General features: G+C 44.1%; 1 non-coding gene across 1 annotated transcript; it reads left to right on the forward strand.

Moving 5' to 3' along the window:
• The first annotated feature begins 596 nt into the window (after nt 1-596).
• Nucleotides 597-710, forward strand: trnal-cag (transfer RNA leucine (anticodon CAG)). Its single transcript has 2 exons — nt 597-634; nt 676-710. It is a non-coding gene; the product is annotated as a tRNA-Leu (tRNA).
• Nucleotides 711-6,210: the final 5,500 nt, after the last annotated feature.

The following is a 6,210-nucleotide window of genomic DNA, read 5'->3' on the forward strand; positions in this document are numbered from 1 at the left end:
AAAGATAGGAGAATGTGGTTTACAGGGGTAATTATTCAGTCATGATGGAATGATGAAACAGGCAGAGTTGACTGAATGGCCTTTCTGCAAGATCGCTTATATTGTTCTGAATCTTGTCACAGCTTCTCTTTCTTCCATAATCATCAGACTCTGCATCGGACTTTATATTCTACTTACCAACGTCCATCTGTAAAGCTGCGCTCCCCGTTACAATTTCACCTCCTGTGTTCAAGTTTCTGTTGACTTGGACATGATCACCTCTCATCCAGGAGTGTCAGATTGAGTCCTACCATAAACGTCTATTTCCTCACTTCCCTACGTGTGAAGACACCGAGTCTCCCAAGCGTTCTCATCACCATTACAACCTCCTTCCCAAATTTCTGCTTATACGTGTCTAACGAGTTTCGATCTGTAATTTTAACACTGCTTCTCTTTCCACAGGTGCTGCCTAACCTGAGAAAACTGTAACAAGCTCGTTTTCATTTCCGATTCCCAGAGTATGTTTGTGTGTATATAACTTTGTTCTCAAATCAGGCATTCAATCTGTTCTCAAACACAACCATTTGTATTGGATGTGTAGTGGCTGACGTAAAGTTGTCAGGGTGGCCGAGCGGTCTAAGGCGCCAGACTCAGGGAATGAAAGTCCTTCTTACAAGCACGAGTGTTCTGGTCTCCATCTGGGGGCGTGGGTTCGAATCCCACTCCTGACATCTTTTGTCATTAAACATTCAATCGAGAGGATGTTATTACTGCGAAGAAAACGTGGGTTGTTTGTGTGAATTAGAAAAACGGTAGAAAGAAAAGATTGTGATTTCATCACGGCACATCACAACACAACAGATCATCGTACATCCAATCCTGGGTGCCGGATTTCTTCAGAAAGAATTCCCTAGTGGAGGATCTCGGACCGAAATGTCGACTGTTTACTCTTCTCCGCAGATGCTGCCTGGCCTTTTGAGACCTTCCAGAAAGACTCAGCTAATAATATATAAAAGCGTTTAAAGTGAAATCATTGGTTGTCGGAAATGTGAGCCACGTGATTGTAAGTTATCACCTTTTGATCAAAAGCCTGATGTTTGATGGATAGTGACTGTCCTTGAACCTGGTGGAGCGAGTGAGTCCTCAGGCTCGTGTGCCTTCTACCTTCTACCTGACGGCCGCAGCGACAATAGAGCAGGGCCGGTGGGTGAGGATCTCTGTTGATGGATGCTGCTTTCCGATGACACCGGTTTATGTAGATTAGCTTAATGTTTGGCAGAGCTTTACCCGTGATGGACTGGGCCGAATCCACTAACTTGTTTTTAAGATTTTTCTTCAAAGGCCTTCCTGTTGCCGTATCAGGTCGTGATGCAGGCAGACAATATACTCTCCACTACACATTTATAGAAGATCGTCTAGCTTTTTAATGTCACGCCGACTCTCCGCAGTCTCCTAAGAAAGTAGAGGAAATTGTATTGCCAACCCATTTAAAGTTACTTCCGCTCTCCACCTCTGATCCTTCGATGAGAACTGGTTCATGGATCTTTATTTTTCCCTCTAGTGAAGAGCACAATCACTTCCCTGGTCTTGCCCACATTGAGTGGCGGGGTATTGTCACATATTCTTGAAAATTATCCCCTCTTAGTTGAAATGTATGCCCGATGGTATAAGCCATGTCGACCGTGGGATGCAGATAATCTCTCTGTGCTCTACTTTATTTATGCCTCTCGTAGTCTCAGAAACATCTATCAGATTCCCGCTCGCCCTCCGCTACTTCAGAGAAAATAACACAAGTTTGACCAAAGTCTCATTATCGCACAAATTGTCTAATTCAGGTAGCATCTTGGTAAACCCTTTCTGCCCTCTCGAAAGCCTTGTCACTCTTTCTATGACAGATAGCCTGAACTGTATGCACTACATGTCACAGTGCTGACCTGCCGTATGTTTTAATTTCGCACATGCTTGGCAACCTGAGGAAATGCAACATGTCTATTTTCATTTCAAATCCCAGGATATACTGTGTGTATGTATGCATACTCTCTCACCAAAACAGTCATACAGACTCTTCTGAAACACAGCTGTTTATGTTCGATGTGAAGAGATTACTGCAGGGTTGTCAGGGTATCCGAGTGGTCTAAGGCCCCAGACTTAAGGCGAGAACATCGCTTCCTCGTAAACGTGAGTGCTCTGGTCGCCACCTAGAATGGTGGGATCGAACCCCACTCCTGACAACAACTGTGCTTTACAAATGCACAATTCAATCACTATAATGTTATTGCAGTCATCAAAGCACGGTCCGTTTGGTAGAAATATAAAGATTTCGTTTTCGTCACAGCAGAGAGCAGTACAACGGGTCACATGACCTCGGATTCAAGCTGCGGAGTTTGAAGAGAAAGAGGCCGCGGTGAAGAGTGTCTGTGGTCTGTGTCACCTTCCCAGCCGTGGCTGTTGGTTGGACTGAAAGACATCGGTGCCATTCAGACACGTTGTTGGTCTCTATATTGAAACGGCAGTTTACATCGTCGTTCTTAGGCGTACATCTGCCGCGGAGCTCAGATCGTGCGTTTAACAACAATCTGAATGTGGGAATACCGCATTGATCATTCCGGACTGGATGATGTTCACCTTCTGTGGTTTAACAGGCTACTCTTCCTTATTTTTCAAAGCACATGTTTTAAGACGTACAGTACAGAAAATAGCCTCCGGCCCAACTAGTTCAAAGTTCAAAGTAGAAAGTAAATTTGTCATCACAGCGTATATATGCATATATCACCATGTACAACAATGGGGTTCACCTTCTCACGGGCATCCAGGAAACACAATAAAATCCATGCAGGACCACAATAACACAGCGGTCAAAAATCAATATGTATAACAGAACATACAGTGCAACGTAAACGAAATGATAGTGACCATAGCAATATTAATTGTTATATTATGTATTATTCCAGGGCGACCAATCCCGCTATAGTTTTTTTTTTTTGAGATTTAATCCCTCTCTCAGAGACAACTTGACACAGGATTGAAAATGGTCGATGCGAAATTGTTCACACCTCTATCAGTGAAGCTGAAATATTCTCCCCAGTTGCAACAGAAAACACCGCTCACTTCCCTGATCTGGAGAACTCTGTGTCCTTTCTGCCACTGCGTTGTCCGTTGTCCTGATCTGTCTAAGTTTAGGAGCCTCTCTACTTCTTCCAGTTGTCCCGTCGCGTAGTCGGCAGTCTGGATTAAAACACATTTGCCCACCGTCTGGTCAAACTGCCGTTCCATGATCGTAACTTTCCTACTATTTACGGTCATTAAAAGCCTTAAACAACAAATCATCTGGGCTCTTCTTCAGACACCACTTTGTCCTCGCCCGTCCGGTTGTGGCTTGTCCTGTTTATCCAGACTGTGAATTTTATGCTGAACTTCCTGTCGAACAGTGACCCCGGGAAAGATACGGAGGACGTAGCCAATCTCTAGTATTAAGATTTGGAGTGGTTGGGGACCGGTGTGTGAGGCTTTCACAAGAGAAGCGCAAAGTGGGAGAATGAGTGGTAGAGGCGTGGTGCTAGGCAAACAAATTCCCTCATTACAGGCCTGACCGAGAATGCACGCAACTCCACCGTCAGATATGTTTCTCATGTAAAAGAACGATATCCCGATTTGTTTGCTTCGTGATGTCCCAATCGAGTGTTTCCCGGCCTAACCCCCTTCTCATTCTGTATCCGCAGATAAATACTACTATTTACATCCCAGCAACAGGTTCCCGATGCACTCCCAGTTTCAAACCCGACCTCGGCGATTAAAAATTCGCAAATATTTTGGCAAAATAAACAAAAACACGGGCATATTCCATCTCATTAATTTGACGGAATGATCTCTTTGCCTCGTTTCTCTCTTTTCTTTCGCCTCATTCTGAATCTTTCCCTTCCCATCGGTGAATTTTCTCCAACCGTCAACCAACTGTACTTCCCCCCACCCCGCACCCACCAACCTCTCTTTCTCAGCCTGGGCTGCCTCCCACCCAGAATCTGTCTGACATGTAGTCAGCGGGATTCTCCTTCATCGTCACCTTCAGACATTCTGTCCTCTTCTCGCTCTGTGCCGCGATCCCAGTGCGGTAAGTGCAACGGCTGAACTTCACGGCAAACCATCGGCAGCACCTTCCTGCACAGCGGCCTGTCAACATTCCACGCTGTCGCTTAATTCCACCTGTCACACTTGGGATCACTTTCCTATTTACCCGCCAAAGAATGGACCATGAGTAGTGTGTGTTCTTTGAGTGGTGTAAAAAACCTGTGAAGGCGTCCGTGATTTCGATGCGAACGAGCTGTGCTGATGGTGACGGAGTTGGCTCACTAGGTTTTGTGTGGGAGGATTCAGATCAGTATAATAGACTGTTGGGGAGACGTGTGGTTGTTAGGAGCTCGTGGAAGAAGTGTTTTTTTACATGAGAGAGCGTAGTGATGGCGAATAGTCAGTGGTGCAACCTGTGGATAGACGTGTTTCAATGGGTACCACCAGTGCGGAAGGCACTAGGTGATTGGAAGTGGCTAATGGAGGAGTGGTGGTGTCTCCGGAGGCAATCTGTTGTCGAAGGTGGTGTCAGTCTATATGTCCATTCCGAGACACACATAGACAGTTGGAGAGTGTTGTGCAAGAGGCGTGTTTAACCAGACGCCAGCTATAAGATTTTCTCTGAGTGAATTTCGTAAGGGGAGGATATCAGTGATTCATTTCTAAGTCTGGAGCGTAGCGTGACATTGTTATAGTGCAGTTGGTTACAGATTTTGAAATAAAAGTGATTTTATTTGATATTGAAACAACATATGTTATGGAAGGAAGGAATGTTGATTAAATTATGGATTTTACGAGTTATATAACCATATAACCATATAAAAACTACAGCACGGAAACAAGCCATCTCGGCCCTTCTAGTCCGTGTCGAGCTCTTACTCTCACCTAGTCCCACAGACCTGCACTCAGCCCATAACCCTCCATTCCTTTCCTGTCCATATATCTATTCACTTTATCTTTAAACGACAACATCGAACATGCCTCAACCACTTCTGCTGGAAGTTCATTCCACACAGCCACCACTCTCTGAGTAAAGAAGTTACCCCTCGTGTTACCCCTAAACGTTTGCCCATTTAACTCTGAACGCATGCCCTCTTGTTTGAATCTCCCCCGCGCTCAATGGAAAAAACCTATACACGTCAACTCTATCTATCCCTCTCATAATCTTAAATACCTCTATCAAGCCCCACTCAACCTTCTACGTTCCAATGAATAAAGACCCAACTTGTTCAACTTTTCTGTGTAATTTAGGTGATGAAACCCAGGTAACATTCTAGTAAACCTTCTCTGTACTCTCTCCATTTTGTTAACATCTTTCCTATAATTTGGTGACCAAAACTGTACACAACACTCCAGATTTGGCCTCACCAATGCCTTGCACAATTTCAACATTACATCCCAATTTCTATACTCAATGCTCTGATTTATAAAGGCCAGCATACCAAAAGCTTTCTTCACCACCCTACCCACATGAGATCCCACCTTCAGGGAACTATGCACCATTATTACTAGATCCCTCTGTTCTACTGCATTCTTCAATGCCCTACCAATTACAATGTATGTCTTATTTTGATTAGTCCTACCAAATTGTAGCAACTCACATTTATCAGCATTAAAATCCATCTTCCATCTTTCTGCCCACTCTTCCAACAGACCTAAATCTCTCTGCAAGCTTTGAAAACCTACTTCATTATCCACAACTTCACCTATCTTAGTATCATCTGCATACTTACTCATCCAATTTAACACCCCATCATCCAGATCATTAATGTATATAACAAATAACATTGGACACAGTACAGATTCCTGTGGCACAGCACTAGTCAGCGGCCTCCAGTCTGACAAACAGTTTTCCACCACGACTCTCTGGCGTCGCCCATTCAGCCACTGCTGAATCCATTTTATTACTTCAATATGAATACCTAACGATTGAACCTTCCTTACCAACCTTCCGTGTGGGACCTTGTCAAAAGCCTTACTGAAGTCCATATAGACAACATCCAGCGCTTTATCCTCGTCAACATTCCGAGTAACCTCTTCAAAAAATTCAATAAGATTTGTCAAACATGACCTTCGACGCAAAAATCCATGTTGACTGTTCCTATTCAGACCCTGTCTATCCAGATCATTATATATACCATCTCTAAGAGCACTTTCCATCATTTT

The sequence above is a fragment of the Mobula birostris genome, chromosome 13 (assembly GCF_030028105.1).
Source record: "Mobula birostris isolate sMobBir1 chromosome 13, sMobBir1.hap1, whole genome shotgun sequence".
Taxonomy (NCBI): Eukaryota; Metazoa; Chordata; class Chondrichthyes; order Myliobatiformes; family Myliobatidae; genus Mobula; species Mobula birostris.